Source organism: Theropithecus gelada, chromosome 6 (assembly GCF_003255815.1).
Source record: "Theropithecus gelada isolate Dixy chromosome 6, Tgel_1.0, whole genome shotgun sequence".
NCBI lineage: Eukaryota > Metazoa > Chordata > Mammalia > Primates > Cercopithecidae > Theropithecus > Theropithecus gelada.
In genome coordinates, this window is record NC_037673.1 from 3287817 (window position 1) to 3304884 (window position 17068).

Sequence of the window (17068 nt, forward strand, 5' to 3'; positions counted from 1 at the left end):
AACCTTGAAAAAAAAAAAAAAAAAAAAAAAAAAAGAGGAGGTGCTCATTTATGGGGCACAAATAAAATCATGGAGCTTCCCCAGGAAGTGGCAGAGGGAAGAAACTGCTAGATGCCTGGAGCTCAGGATGTCAAGGGGCTGGTACCCCCACATGCATGTGGGACTAACTGGATCTCAGGATGCGAAGGGGCTGGTACCCCCACATGCATGTGGGACTAACTGGATCTCAGGATGTCAAGGGGCTGGTACCCCCACATGCATGTGGGACTAACTGGATCTCAGGATGTCAAGGGGCTGGTCCCACCAACTTATGTGGGACTGTCTGGAGCGCAGGATGTCAAGGGGCTGGTCCCACTGCCTCATGTGGGACTTGCTGGAGCCACTATCAATTTTCTAGGGCCTCACTCTGACCATCTTCACATCATCATGCAGAAACCCAGGGTGTTCTCTCCCTCTCCTCTCTCCAGGATGCCCCCAGGCTGTGGTCTGCATGGGTTGTGGAGAAATGCCCTGTCCACATGTGCTCATTCACTGTGAGTTTGGCAAAGACCTTCCCCAACAAGAGCCAGAAGCCCCAGGTGTTAAGCCCTGTAGTGGCTTGAACAATGGCCCCTAAAGATACATCCACAGCCCAAGCCCTGGCACCTGTGAATGTGATCTCATTTGGAAAAAGGTTCTTTGCAGTAACTAATTTAAGGATCTCAATGTGCACAAATTATTACGGATTATCTGGATGGCCCCTAAATCTAATAAGTGTCCTTGCAAGAAACAGAGGAGAAAAGACACACCCACACAAAGAAGGTCATGAGCCGAGGAGGTGGAGAGCATATTGATGTGGCCACAAGTCCAGGGACACTGGGAGCTGCTAGAACTTTGAAGAGAAGGACCCTCCCCTTGAGCCTCTGAAGACAGTGTAGACCTACTGACAGCATGATTTCAGACTTCTGACTTCCAGAAGTGTGACAGAACAGACTTCTGTTGTTCCATACCACCCAGGTCCTAGTGTTTTGTGATAGCAGCTGCAGAATGCGGATCCCAACTCCTTCCCGCTTTGCTTCTGAGGGCCCTGAGCTGAGGCATCCTCTGGCATTGGTGTCGCTGATGGTATGTAGCAAGCACAGCGACACAGCGGTCTCCCAGGTGCCCTCAACCAGTCACTCCAGTCCTCACAAGCAGACACATCTGGGCCTCTGGCAATGGCAGAGACCAGGCTAGGCCCTGACCGTCCACACGGCAGCTTCTGGGAGCTCTGAGCAGGGCTGGCGGGCCTCAAGGACACTCACAGAACCAACCCTTCCTCTGGCAACCTTTCATGAGGTAGCTGCTTTATGCAGGGCACTCTGCCTGCCAAAGCTCATCTCAGGAAATTCAGAAGCCCCAAAGTCAGTGAACAGGCTGTTTTGACTTCATACTTGAGCCTCCTGAATGCTGCATCCAAAGCCCAGCTTCATGCCATCCTTGTGGTCATCACTCAGTAAATATTTGTCTAGCGACAGTCTTTTGATCTTTTCTGTAATCCTGCTTAAGGAAAACTGTGTGTGCCCTTGACAACTTGGGGCCAAAAATCCACAGTGGGAAGTCATTGAGGTTTTCAGTTTTCAACACACATAAAGGTAATTTTAAAAAACAATTCTTCACATTATTTTAAGAGTTTTGTAAAGCCCCTGCTACGTTTTTTGTGGTGTTAACTGACCGGCTGAGTTTCTATTTGGGTTCCCGTTGTGGTCAGGTCTTCTTCCCTGGGTCTTGCCTCCTAACTGACTGATTATACTCTGGATCCCACTGCCCTTAGACATGACTGGAAGACCCCATGATTCCAGAATCATCTTATTCCAAAGACCAAACACAGGAAGCGGGAGCGCTTTAAATGTAAACCATTTCGCCTTTTTGCTTTTCTATTTATTGAGGGTGTTTTGTGATCAGAGGAAATGCAAATATTAGGTAACTATCTACCCTGAAAGAAGAATTCCAGAGTATAGGACTCCATGAATTTTCAAGTAAGACTCAGGAGGATATGTGCCAACAGCAAAGAAACTTGGATGAAGGTAAGACATATTTTAAGTTCTTCTGTGTTTTAGCTTCAAGGTATCTTGCCCATGATGTACCTAATTTATTAGGTAATAAGATTTCCAGGCCAATGCTGGGATTGGGTGGTCAATCTCATACCATGGCTGAGGCCAGAGCCAACTTGGGTCAGGGCAAGCAAGAGGGAAAAGATGGTCTCAGCCGTACTCACCAACCATCCCTGAAAAGGATGCTCTATCTCTGGTGACCATATCTTATTTGTACCAATCCCATTCCAACCCCAATCTCACTAAAGTTTCTGGAAGGAAATGCAATCAGATTGTGACATAAAGTCATTAAACAAGCAAGCAGACAATGCGGTATAGACTACATGCTCTAAAATCAACTCTATTGATGTAATGTTGTTTTGCCCCAAAACTGACCCTTTAAGCATTTGGCCATGGGTAATCAAGGTAACTAACACTTCCTCCACACCTCCCTCCTGGTCACTCAACAGATATTGAGAGACACAAAGTAGAGGACATCTGTTCTGCAAACAAAAGTAGCATTCTCATTCATTGGTGATATGGTTTGGATTTGTGTTCCCACCCAAACCCCATGCCAAATTGTAATCTCCAGTGTTGGAAGTGGGGCCTGATGGGATATGATTAGATCGTGGGTACAAAGTTCTCAAGAATGGTTTAGCACCATCCGTTTGGTGCAATTCTTGTATTAGTAGTGAGTGAGTTATTGTGAAATCTGGTTGATTAAGAGTGTGTGGCACCTGCCCCCTCAATCTCGCTTGCTCCTGCTCTGGTCATGTGACCTGCCTGCTTCCCCTTCACCTTCTGCCATGATTGTAAGTTTCCTGAGGCCTTCCCAGAACCCAGGCAAGCAGATGCCAACATCATGCTTCCTCTACAGCCTGTGGAACCATGAGCCAATTAAGCCTCTTTTGTTCATAAATTACCAAGTCTCAGGTATTTCTTTATAGCAGTGCAAGAATAGACTAAATACAATTGGCTTTGGTTGAGTGGGTATGGTGTTTCATGCTTCTATTTCCAGTACTTTGGGAGACCAAGATAGGAGGATCATTTGAGGCCAGGAGTTTGAGAACAGCCTAGTCTATCTATCTATCTATCTATCTATCTATCTATCTATCTATCTATCCATCCATCTATCTAACAGATAGTCTATCTATCTATCTATCTATCTATCTATCTATCTATCTATCTACATATAAAGAGAGAGATGGGGTCTTGCTATGTTGATTCAGACCCTGGTGGGCACTGAGTGCCAGGCCCATGGCTCCTCTCTGTTGGGCACAGCCTCCCAGCCTCCACCTGTCCAAACTGCACAGTCTCTGCCTTCCTACCAGCCAGTTTTTGTTGGCCCCATGGGCAAGTCAGTGGCTCCTCCCTTGGCCATGTATCCTTCATGCTGCCTGTACACAGTCTCTTGAGCTACCACTCCACAGGGGTCCATATCCAGAAGGGCCCATGGGCCTAGACATTTAGACATGCAGCAGATTGCCCATTGCATGCATTGGCTCCTGTTGCCTTGGTGTTTAGCTTTGACCTCCATGGGGCTGGCCCAGCAGACCAATGCCAGCAGCAAGCATCTCACCATCCTCAGAAAATGCCCTGTGCTGCTGCTTCATCTTCTTCCTCTTCTTCCCGGGAGGGGCTTCCCAGAGGTACCCCCTTGGCCCCTGCACCCTTCATACTTTGCCAGGCTTTCCCAGGGGAGTGACAGAAACATGCAGGGTGGACAACCCATTGCAAGCGCTGTGGTGCAGCTTCACCCCACAAGGGCCAGTAGTTCTCACACCAGGAGTTTCCATCCCAGGGAGGTTCATGCCCCAAAGATCTCAGGTGAGCTCACCCCTGGACAGTCATAAAGAAGGCATATGGATACTTTCCCAAATCAGAAGCCTTAAAAGCAAACACCCTAGAGAAACTCTCACACAGAGACACAAAAAGGCATGTGCACGACCAGCTCCTGCAGCACCACATACAGTCGTTACTAATTAGAAACCATTTAAATGTCCTTTACGAGGCAGGTAATTAGATAAACGACAGCACACACATGTTCTGAGATCCTGAGCAACAATTTGTAAAACATGGTGAAAATCTGTGTGTGCTGACATGAAAAAACACGCAAGACATTGTTCAGAGAAAAAACTCAGGTTCCGGCCAAACGTCATGTCTTCCGGAGCTACCTACAAGAGGGCGACATTTTACCATAGAAACTCCATGGGGGCTGGGGAAGGAGGTCCTTATAACTGAAGGTGGGTGAGGGGCCAAAGCCCATCAGGCTGGGAGGGGCAGCATGACCTTCAGGCAGGAAGAGAGACAAGACACGGATAGCATGAGGTGCCGGAAGCCCATGTGCTGGGCGCCCGAGCTGGAAAAGGACTGCCCTGGAATAAACTGGAGCTAGGTCGGAAAAGTGGACAGAAACCAAACCAACGATTTGGAATCCTTTATGTCTTTGCTTAGAAGTTTGGACTTACTTTTTGGACGATGGAGAAAAACTTGATAACTATCATCTTGATGAGAATAATTTGGTCAGTTTATCATGTACAGAGATCACTATTGAAGTAGAGTGGAAGGTACACGAAAATGGAACCAGACTGAAGGCAGAGAGATCTTTTAGGGAATGATGACAATAACCCAGTCTGTTCAAGTCAGTTTAAGTAAAAGAATGCTACCATGTAGGGTGATCATATAATTTATTGTCCAACCCAGGAAAAACTAAAAAAATGAAATATGGTAGCCAGAGAGACATTGGGACAGAAGGCATAAATTGGGACTGTCCCAGGGAAACTGGAACGTATGATCATCCCAGTAATAGGAGATAAAGAAGAGAAACACTGGGATGATATCCGTACAGTCACATATTACCTGATACCTCTATGAAAGCAGAAGCACATCTCCTTTTCTGTTCACCATTTACTATTTATCTCCAGAGCTGTTCCATTGCCAGGAACATCATGGTGTTCAATAAATAACCTTTGAATAAATGGATGTTGAAGAAAATAGAATTGAAGATGGACAACTTATTCACACCTTGGGGTCCCCAGGGTACAAATAAGATTTTCTGAGGAGGGTGCACGGGATGAGGAGAGGGGAAAAACAGAACGTATGAGAGCATGGAAGTTAGGAAGTAGGCAAAGAAGAAACTAAGGGAAAGTTAGATGGAGAAGGAGTGACCAGAGAGATAGAAGAACCCCTTAGAAGAGGTTGTATCAGTGATGGTGGGTGTCAGAGCTGCAACCATTGAAGCTTGACTGAGAAGTCTGCAGCAGAATGGAATGAGATCCCTTGGGTTGCAGGATCAAACTGTGCTTCGAGCACTATTTCATGGAATATGTTCTTTCAACCCCTTGAATCCCAATCATCTTAAGTACTTATTTAAAATTCAGATGTTGGAACATATCCCACACTTAATGAATCAGAATATCCCTGAGCAAGATCCAGGAATTTTAACATGTTTTCTGTGGGATTCTGAAGTTTTAGAATCCTAAGATAATATATGGCCTTCCCACTTGGATTTTGAAGACCAAGGAATAAAAGATGGGCTTAGAAAGGAAAAGACAATTCTGGGCTGAGAATTGTGAGTTGGAAAAGTGAAAGCAATAAACAGGAATAAACAATGGATCTGGGCCGATGCCAACCACACATTTCATCAAGATCACTCCTCTCATCTGAAGAAAACAGTGGATGACATTAAAATAAACTTTCTAGGAGATGAACAGAATAGACCCACAGTTACTAATTCCTTCAATCTTCACTTGATGCATTTCAACCATGAACATGAAGACATATGATATGTAAGGAGATAAAGTCTTCATTCTCTTGTGAAGATGAAACTCAGGATATTTTAGTAGAGTAATAAAATAAAGGTAACTCTGATGGCAAAATGACTAGTAAACGTGTGAATGAAAGAGTGATGAAAATAATGATTATTCAAGGCTCTGATAATAACCCAGATAGGCAATTCTATGGGCTTGGACTGGGGAGGGATGAACGTGGTCTCAAAGATGCTTTTCAGATAGAGTTGGCAGATCATAGTAAATGGATGTAGGCAGCATGTAACAGGGGAAGTAAAACAGGCTCCTGGACTGCAGGAGAAAGCATTCACTGAGGTGGATGATGGGAGGATGCAGAGGGGAAGGGTGAAAGGTGATTTGTCTGGGCAAGAAAGTAGAACACATGGTAATCAGGCATTTGGAAACTTTCACAGATGCACCTTTCTGGTGTCAGACAGGGGGATGGTCCCTTTTATGTGTCAAATTTGCAGGGCCACAGGGTGCCCAGATTCAACGTTACTTCTGGATGTGTCTGGAAGGGTGTTTTAGGGGAGATCACCATGTGAGTCAATGGAGTAGACTGCACCCCCCCCCACCCCAAGATGGCAGGTGTCGTCCAATCCCCTGAGGGACTGGAAAGAGCAAACACAGAGGAGGAAAACAATGAGCCCTTTTGCTTCCTGGCTGCCTGCTGGAGCTGAGACAGATCTTCTCCTGCCCATAGACGACTCTGCCCGTTCTCAGACCTTTAGACTCAGCCTAGAATTACACCATGGGCTTTTCCTGGTCTTCAGCAAATCATGGGATTTCTTATCTTCCATAATCGCATGAATCAATTCATCATAACACATTTCTTTTTATATATAAATATGTGTGTGTGTGCATGCATGTGTGTGTGTGTATACACACATACACGATTGGCTCTGTTTATCTGGAGAACCCTAATACAGTTTGTAAAAGGGAGGGTTTTCCTTTGATGGGTTAGCTCAATGACAAAAAGGAAATATGTAATTTAAGGGGCAAAAAAGAATTTTTAGAACATCAACAGCAATCAAGTTCTTGAAATAAGCAAATTTATGTTACAAACTTGCAGGGTTTCCACTTATTAGAGAATGAGTCACAAGGAGTGGGGTTTTATCCTTGTGTGATGATAGATATTCCCAGGCACGGACACAGACACAGAGTTCTACAAAATCATTTCCCTTCTGATAAAACATACAATCATCATGGAGGGGAGAATGTTAAGGCTAGTGTTTCAATGCAGCTCCTTTTATTTAACTAATTACACAATTTGGTTACATTGTGACATAGTGAAGTTAGGGACAAGCCACCCAGAAATTGACTACAGACTTGAAGAGGATTTAGACTACACCACTGTTTAGGGAACTGCAGCAGGAGCACCTTCCTGTCCTTCCTCTACACAGATGAAATCAGCTTGACTACTGGAAGCTTGGCAGAGTGTACTTCCAGGCGAAGATTCCAAGGGGCATTGAGAAAAAGTTCTTAATTAGCATGGAGTTTGAGCTGTATGGCAGATGATAATCAATTAGATATTTTTCATAGATTGTGCATGTGTGGCATTAGCAAACAAACCATGCAGATAGGACCATTTTTTGTTCCTGTGATATCTAATTATTCCTCCCGTACATGACTATGATGAGTTTTGTGATATAAGACAGGAGGAGGCCGGGCGCGGTGGCTCAAGCCTGTAATCCCAGCACTTTGGGAGGCCGAGACGGGCGGATCACGAGGTCAGGAGATCGAGACCATCCTGGTTAACACGGTGAAACCCCGTCTCTACTAAAAATACAAAAAAAAAAAATTAGCCAGGCGAGGTGGCGGCGCCTGTGGTCCCAGCTCCTCGGGAGGCTGAGGCAGGAGAATGGCAGGAACCCGGGAGGCGGAGCTTGCAGTGAGCTGAGATCCGGCCACTGAACTCCAGCCTGGACGACAGAGCGAGACTCTGTCTCACAAAAAAAAAAAAAAAAAAAAAAAAAAAAAAAGACAGGAGGAGCGTCATTCTACTTTATAGGTACTGTTTTCACTCTCCCTCATGAAGAAACTATTAACACAGACTTTGTGATACAGCATGAATGTTTTGATGTCAAGGGAAGGCTTGCAAATAAATTATTTTCATCAGCGTTCATAGTAATAATAGTGGTAATTACCTTTACTTGAAAGTATTATTTTCCTTGTTAATTTCTGTCATTCCAGATTTCTGTTTAATTTAACATTTTATATATTGTAAAGAATCAAACAAATGCTTAACATTTCTGTAATGAAGGAAGCGGGCACATACTCTGCACATGTGCAGATGGCCGCTGAATCTGCCCTTGGAAAGGAGATGTGCTAACGTGCTGTATTTTCCAAACAATTAGAGGTGTGTGCATCATCAAATTGGTTGCAGAACTAGAATCGGAACTCTAACAATCATATACTTCAGTGATTTTTCAAATTCACATTTAGGCAAAGAAAAACACTTTGTTCAAACAAAACCTTGTCTGGAAATTTGATATGTAAAACAAGGAAATTGGAGCTGTTCTGTTTAAAGGACAAGGAGAAATGTTCTAGTGTCCTCCGAAATTGGACTTCTCTCACCCCACCCCCCCGACCCCATGTGGTTTCTGAGCTTCCAATATCATTGGTGGGGTTGAGATCACGTTTTGCTGCTCCTGAGCCAACCATCTTCCTCATCTACTCATAGAAGTATCTGAGTGCCAGGGGACAGAGATGTCCCTGATGCACCAGCAGACGATGGGGCCAACAGTTCTCAGTCCTGGGCTGGCTCTTCACTCCCACTGGGCATGAACGTCAGTGGCAATGCAGAATCATCTTTGCTGATAGTATTTCCACCTTGCAGATATGACCTCGATCAGTTTTGTAATCATCCTCTGACACATTAAATCCTGTCCTGCTCCTCCTCAGAGACCTCTGATAACTCCCCCTGCTCAGAGGATAAAGCCCAGACTCATTCATATGCGACTGAAATCCCCTACAATGAGACCTCAGTGTCCTTGACTGCATCCTTGATAAACTCCACGCCGCAGCCTCACCCACTGCTCACTGGTCCCTGAGACATTTTCTGAGACTATGGAATCCCCTTAACTCATATTCTCTATCAAAATCCATGTCACCTTCCAAAGCCCGGTCCAAGTGGCAGGTCACTGTACTCTTTCCTCATTGAGCATGAGTCATGTCCTCCTTTGACCCCTGAAGTCGACAGCTCTTATATCACTGAGGGTCTAGCTAGGAGACAGAAACTCTGTGAATTATTTGGACAGAGAAAAGAATTCTTAACTAGGTATTGGTATGGGTTCAATTGCATGTCCCTAAAATTGATGTTAAGGTCCTCATCCTCAGTATCTCAGACCTTATTTGAAAATTGAATTGCTGAACATGTAGGTAGTTCAGCAAGAGTGCAATAAATCCAGGATTAGAACCTCAGTACCTCCTTCAACAGCCCGCCCACTGGGCCCAGGACTGACAGACTTGTTGATCTCATGATGTCACCTTTCCAACACTCTCTTCTCCCACACCCTGTGACAGTCCCCTGCTCTCTGCACTTCTAGGGGCAGCTAACCATGTTACAGGGCCATCGCCAGCACAGCTGTTACCAGTGCCTGGTAAAGTGAGGTCACACTGGACTAGGGTGGGCCCTCGATCTAATATGACTGATGATCTTATAAGAAGGGGATATTTGAGCATAGAGAGCCCACAGGAAAAATACCTCCATCTGACGCTAAAGGCTGAGATTGGGGTGAGGCATCTGCAAATCGAGGAACACCAGAACTGCCAGCACATCCCCAGCAACTGGCAGAGAGCATGGCTTTGAGATCTTTGAGCTCTTCCCTCAGTCCTCAGAGGAACCCACTCTGCTGCCACCTTGATCTAGGACCTCCAGCCTCTAGAACTGCCAGGCAGTAAGTTTCTGCTGTTTAGGTTCCCTGTCTTGGTACTTTGTTACAACTGCCCTAGCAAATGAAGACATTATGATGGATTTTCAACAAGCTAGCAGAAAAGATGAAGAGCCAACATGAAGTTATGGCAGAGGCAATGTGGGAAGCAGCTGCCACCCCTTAGCTAGGGGACAAGGGAGAGCAGGCAGATGGATTGGAGGAGTGCAGGGGCTGAAACTCAGGCCTCTAAGATGAACACTCTGCTGGGCTGGTACGGTGCTGTCTGAGGGAATCTGATGGTCTGACTTGGTAAGTGCTGGACACCTGGACCACTGGACCAGCTGCTGCCTGGTGAAGTCAGGTGGCAGGGCTGATGCGGAGAGTAACGGGAAGTGACCTGGGCAGGAAGGGCGAGGCTGTTGTGGAGAAGTGAGTTTAGCAGAGCCTGGCATTGTGCAGCAGAATGCAGAAGGGGAGCTGGCAACTTGGAGATGGACACATCATAATGGTGTATCCCTCCTAGGACTTACTTTTGCCTTATGGAATAATTAGGTGTCTGTATAAATAATTAGGTTTCACCTAATTGTCTAACTTAGACATGTAACATAGATACTCGGACTACTGTCTAATTGATTTCAGCTTCTCCCAGAGCACAAGATACTGTCTATTCCTTATAGTGGTTCCCTAAAGCCTTCAGGGAATAAATGAACAAAGGGGAAAGAAGGAGGGGAGGAGTGAGGGGGTACAAGAGGAAAGAAGGAGGGAGGCAGGACAGGAGGAAGGAAGGAAGGAAGGAAGAAAAATAGGAGGAAAGAAGGGAGGGAGGAGGGATGGGAGGAAGGAAGGAAGGAGGAAGGACAGGAGGAAGGAAGGAGGGAAGAGGGATAGGAGTAAGGAAAGAGGGAGGTGGGACAGGAGGAAGGAAGAGAAATGGGAGGAAGAAAGGGGTGAGGAGGGACGGGAGGAAGGAAGGAGGCAGACGGATGGGAGGAAGGAGGGAAGGAGGAGGAAGGAAAGAGGGAAGCGGGACAGAAGAAAGGAAGGAAAAGAAATGGGAGGACAGAAGGAAGGAAGGAGGAGGAATGGAAGGAAGAAAGGAGGGAGGAGGGACAGGAGGAAGGAAAGAGGGAGGCAGGACAGGAGGAAGGAAGGAAGAGAAATGGGAGAAAGGAAGGAGGGAGGAGAGACGGGAGGAAGGAAGGAGGAAAGACAGGAGGAAGGAAGGAGAGACGAGAGATGGGAGGAAGGAAGGAGGGAGGAGGAAGGAAAGAGGGAGGCAGGACAGGAGAAATGAAGGAAGAGAAATAGGAGAAAGGAAGGAAGGAAGAGGGACGGGAGGAAGAAAAGAGGGGGAAGGACAGTAGGAAGAAAAGAGGGAGGTGGGAAGGAAGGAAGGAAAGAAGGAAGGAAGGAGGGAGGGAGGGAAGGAAGAGAAATGGGAGAAAGGAAGGAGGGATGGGAGGAAGGAAGGAGGGAGGGAAAAGCAGTCAGGCACTGGTAACAACTGTGCTGGCGACGGCCCCGTACCATGATGAGTTGCCCCTAGAAGTGCAGAGAGCAGGGGACTGTCACAGGGTCTGGGAGAAGGGAGTGTGGGAAAGGTGACGTCATGAGATCAACAAGTCTATCAGTCCTGGGCCCAGTGGGCGGGCTGTTGAAGGAGGTGCTGAGGTTCTAATCCTGGATTTATTGCACACTTGCTGAGCGACCTTCGACAAACCACTTAACTCAACCCTAGAGATAATGTCATACAGTCCTCAGTTTGTAAAATGATCACTGATCCTTTGCCACTGCTATCACAGCCACGGTGGCAATGTATCTGCTGGCAGTGAGGCGCAGCAGCTGATAAAACACACAAGGGGGCTCAAATGTTCTGTTTTTATGGCAGTTTTTCTTGCTTAATGTACATACAGTAAGCTGTGACCTTGGGACCCAAGCATATTCACATGATGGGCTACTAAAGGTTTCCTCTTTTGCAAAATCTAGGAAAAGGGGCTTAACTGATAGCTTTGAAATGTGTGTAGTAGAAACGACATCAAGATAGTGCAATTGGCACATCTATTGCATGGAGTAAAAGCAGCACGCTGGCCTCCTTGGTTTATGAAGACATTCTACCAGCTGACTATCCTGGAGTCAACAAGGAAGAAGTAGAAGTAGCTCGGAGCCCAGGATCAAATTAATTTTCTCAAATCGAAGCCCCTTCTTGTCTAGAGAATCTGTAAGCCAGACAAAATTCAAAGTCTTTTTATACAGGAATACACTGTATCAGGGTGGCAAATTTAACCTTCGATAATAACCAATATTGGAAAATTTTAATGTATGGAATAATATAATTATCCTAGACATGACATAGTTTTATTTTATTTTACACTGAAGAGGGGAAAGGCTAGAGCTTCTTCTAAGACCTTTTGCCCCAAAGCTAAAGAATATATTGCATTGTGAGCAATGAACATAGATCCAGCTAATGAACTCTGGTGTTGCTTTGGTGGGAGAGGCATAGGTGATCATGGATGGTAGTGTGAAGGTATAGGTGGTCATGGATGGCAGTGGGAAGGTATAGGTGATTATAGATGGTAGTGGGAAGGTATAGGTGATCATGGATGGTAGTGGGAGAGGTATAGGTGGTCATGGATGGTGGTGGGAAGGTATAGGTGATCATAGATGGTAGTGAGAAGGTATAGGTGATCATGGATGGTAGTGGGAGAGGTAGAGGTGATCAGGGATGGAGGTGGGAGAGGTATAGGTGGTCATGAATGGTAACGGGAGAGGTATAGGTGGTCATGGTTGGTAGTGGGAGAAGTATAGGTGGTCATGGATGGTAATGGGAGAGGTATAGGTGGTCATGGATGGTAGTGGGAGAAGTATAGGTGGTCATGAATGGTAGTGGGAGAGGTATAGGTGGTCATGGATGGTAGTGGGAGAAGTATAGGTGGCCATGGATGGTAGTGGGAGAGGTATAGGTGATTATAGATGGTAGTGGGAAGGCATAGGTGGTCATGGGTGGTAGTGGGAGAGGTATAGGTGGTCATGGATGATAGTGGGAGAGGTATAGGTGGTCATGGGTGGTAGTGGGAGAGTTATAGGTGTTCATGGATGATATAATAGGCTGAATCATGCTCTGTGCCATCCCCAAATTAATATGTTGAAGCCCTAATCCTCAGCATACCATAATGCCAGTGTGTTTGGAGACACGGCTTTTAAAGAGGTGATCAAGGTAAAATGAGGCCATTAGAATGGACTTTAGTCCAATTGAACTGGAGTCCCCTCAAAAGGAGGAAATCTGGACACAGAGAAAGATACCAGGGATGCCCACGCACGGAGTGGCCAGGAGGGGACATAACAAGAGGCTACTGGACCACCTCTAAGCAAGGGAGAGATCTCAGAAGGAACCAACCCTGCCAACAACTTAGCCTTGGACTTTTAAGCTCCAGAGCTGGGAGAAGATGAATGTCTGCCATTGAAGCCCCCAGTCCCTGGGACTTTGCTCCAGCACTCCCAGCCAAGGCACACAGGTGGACAGGATTCTGCAGGCCTCTCTCAAACCTGGCTCTACCATTGGTGGCATCTGAGAAGGAAATCACTGACAAGGGGGATGCAGAAGGCCTCCTTTCCCCAAAGAGTGATTGGGAAGGAAGCTGCTTCTCCCCTAAACCTCCAGCAAAAGTGTGGGTCTCCCCTAGGAGCTTTGGGTGACTACTCTATGGCCACTTATTAAAATGTAGATGTTCTCTCTGCAGGAGATTAAGCTAACCTATCCCTGTCAATTAGCAAACATCTTAGGTCATATTAGAATCTTTGATTCGTCCGCCAGTCCCTCAATTTATTCCCAAGAGAATGAACCGCAGGCCCTGTCAATCTTCACTGGAGGTGATGCGAGCCCAAGAATGGGTAATAGGTGGCATGGAGGGTCAATCCAAGCAGCCTGCCATCAGTGTGAGGACCTTTAGGGCAGGCTCTAAAATGCAGGGGTTTGGGAAGGACATCTGGAGGAACACAGAGGACTGAGAAGAGGAACTTCCCTATCTGGGGATTTTGCCTAGCTTGGGCTCCTCTTGGTCACAGGTGTATTATGTTCTAGGGGCCAAATTCCCCACTGGAAGTGTGTCTGGGAGAAGAAAACGTTTCCTCTTCCTCCTCTCTTCTCTTCCACCCCCCATGCTATTTCCACCTTTCACAAGCATGCATGCACCCACACAGCACCCAAGGCTGGTGTAAGATTGGAAGGTCTGGAGGCCTTTCTTCATGTCCTACAAAAGAGAGGATGGGAGGGGCGGGGGCCTGGATAAGAACCCCAAACTAGGGTACAGCTCTGGAGACGACTTTGGGTGACAGTCATGTAAGAGGCAAAGTCAGAGCAAGAACAGATATGGGACCCATGGTTCAAGGGATATTTTAAGTTTTCCTCCTTAGACTCATTTCATACCCCAGATTTTTCTACAGCAGTAGTCTTGGAATATGCTGGTAGACTGTAAGTGTCTTCAGAACATCCCAGAAACTTTCCCTGAACTTCCAATGTCTGTTAGGCTTTGAGACACTACGCTGTGCTGTTGAGTTGGTGTCCCTAAAGTCTGAAGAATAGATTTTAACCTATGGGCGTAGGAGGTCGGCTGTTGCACACATTCATTAAAAACCTGAAATGTACTATGCTTTCTGCTTGAGAGGTGTTTTGTAGGCACGTATTTGTCAATGGATTTTTAAAGAGATTTGTAGTAGGTAGGCTTTTATCTTTAATAATGTATAAGTGGTTGAGGGCTGATATGAAGTCATTGGAGAGAGAACTCTGGTCTAAATTTTAAATATTTTTGGAAACATCAAACACAAATACACCATTTAGTATTTTCCCCTTCTTCCATCACACACATATAAATTCCTTTGAGGGTTTTACCCTGAAGTCTTCTCTGGATTTGCTCAAATTTGGGAAATGTATTATCCTTCCTAAGCTAGTATCTTACTTCCTCTCTCGTTGTTACTGTCTGTTGTTATTGGGAAGAATGTGTGAAGTAAATTCATAAATAAGCTTTAAGTATGCAACCATGTAGATCTGGTTTTTTGAATGAGAGATGCTACTTTAACCATAATTGAATATAATTAAGTGGATAGTATATTTTAACCACTATTGGTTGTTAGAACATCAATTTCAAATGCACAGCTATGATAAAAGTCAAGTATTCTAAAAAGAAATAAAAGTTCAATCAGTTTTATCAACTGGTTGCATTTTCTAAACCCCTTCCTCTTTGATTGAACACTATACTAATAATATTTGATATTTATGTGTCAATAGTTCATGAGCTTACCATTAAATTGTTTGATTATTGAAATATTAATGAGAATGACAGTGGAATTCAACCAAGTTGATTTGAGTTCTTCTTATTTCCTATCTCCTTTTCAGGAAGAGGGTGAACTGCTCTCTGCCCCCTCCATAAACCCATGTGTAAATTTCCCTGCTGGCATTTCATCATGCAGTAGTGATAGAAAATTCTTAAAGTTGCATTAGATGCACCAACTGTTGGCACTGTGTGGAGACAGATTGCCTTTGGAGCCTCTCAAAGTTGTCATGGCTTAGAGTTAGTTGTTCTTGCTTTTGTTCTCTTGCTTTTGGTAACCAAGAGGAAATGAGGTTGCCCAACAGTTTAAGAATTAAGAGTTTAAGTCAGAGTCTGGGATGTGGTACCTTTCATTGCTGTAAGTTAAAACAAAGACACAACAAACAACAAATACAAAACAACAACTCCCCGACAGACTTCTTGTTGGTAGTCTGAAAGCCTCAGGGATTAAGAGGAGTTCCGATGGGAGAGACCCAAGGAGCGCCTGGGACTTGGTGACTTGACTGGAGTCTTCTGAAGGATGCATTATTTTGTTTTAAACACTTTTAGAAAATGAGTTCACTAGTAGAGAACTGTCCTGACTTGCACCAGGAGGGAAAAATGGCACTGAAAGCAACATGAAATAAGTTTTAAGATAAACTCCACTCACATTTTAGTCAAGGGATATTAATTTCCAAAGCGACTTGGGCACACACGTGTACCTAACAAGAGTGCACCTCTGTGTGGCCAGGGTCATGCCCACTGCCCTCTGGACTCTACCCACCAGACTCTAACCAGCGTCTTAGTTTTTGTTGGAGAGTACAGTAACAGTCACATACTCAAAGAGTTAAAATAGAACCCTTACGCATGCCTGCTTTTAAACTGTAACGTCCTCGTAACAGAAGTTCTTATCGGAGGTCTGCACTGCACTTGGCAAACAAGACGTTCTACCTTTTAAACAAATAATTCATTAGGTAATTAAATTCAAGTGAGATTACTCTAATTAAATATACACTGCTGTTGAATCATAATTTCCATGTGGCCTAGTTAAAGATGAACAATCTCTTGTTCCTGACAAAAAAAGAAAGCTTTAGAAGAATTCCCCATGGCTGGAAGAATAGATATACACGCACTCCACAGAGGTCATTTCAAGAAGGCGGAGATGCAAACATAACGCGGAGAGGGGATGTCTCCTGTCTAGAGATTCCAGAGCAGGTTCAGCTTAAGGCTGCGGGTTAAGGTTAGAGGGACAAGGAGAGAAGCCACAGTGATCCCAGGGCGCTGGGTCACCGCGGGTGCGCACAGCCAGGGATCCTGGCGGGAGCCACGGCGGTTTCAGCTGCATCCGATAGGCCCCAAGCGGGAGGCGATTCCGAGGCCAGAGCTGGCCCAAAGACCGGAGGACCTGAACAAAATGAAAAGTCACTTTGTTCCCCACACCGTGCTCAGCCGGGTCTCCTCTAATGACATTAGGAGCCGCAGCCACGACGGCGCTCACGGGGGCGCAGAAGTCCCCGCTGGCTTTGATCCGCGCCTCTCCGCTGCCGAGAGCTGACAGTCGGCTGCGCAGTGGCCCCGCTTTCATTTGTCAGACACGCGTTTGCCGGTGTACCCGCGCAGGCAGCTACACCTGTACTGAGAGCATTTACATCGCCTTGCTTCGGGATGGCATTGATTTGGGACGGGTGAAATACAAACACAAACTAATTAAAAACTGCATAATGGAGCCCTACAGGAACAAGGCAGAAAAACAAATAAATACAAGTGCAGCTGGCACGGCGATGGTGCCTCTGCCCCCGAGCAACCGTCTGGTGACATCAAATTAGAAGCCTTGAGAACTCTCACACCGTTGCTGTTGTTCATATTGGAGGCATAATGGAAATGATCTGGTTAATTAAGGCGAGGTTTATAAAATATTTACGTGTGTGCACACGCATGTAATTCACTTCCTTCGACACTGGGGACGGCGTCGGAGCGGCACTCCAGGCCGGGCCACTGCGGTCCATTCCTCTGCCCTGCGTCTGTGGGAAATTCAGGCCCAGTGCCGCAGC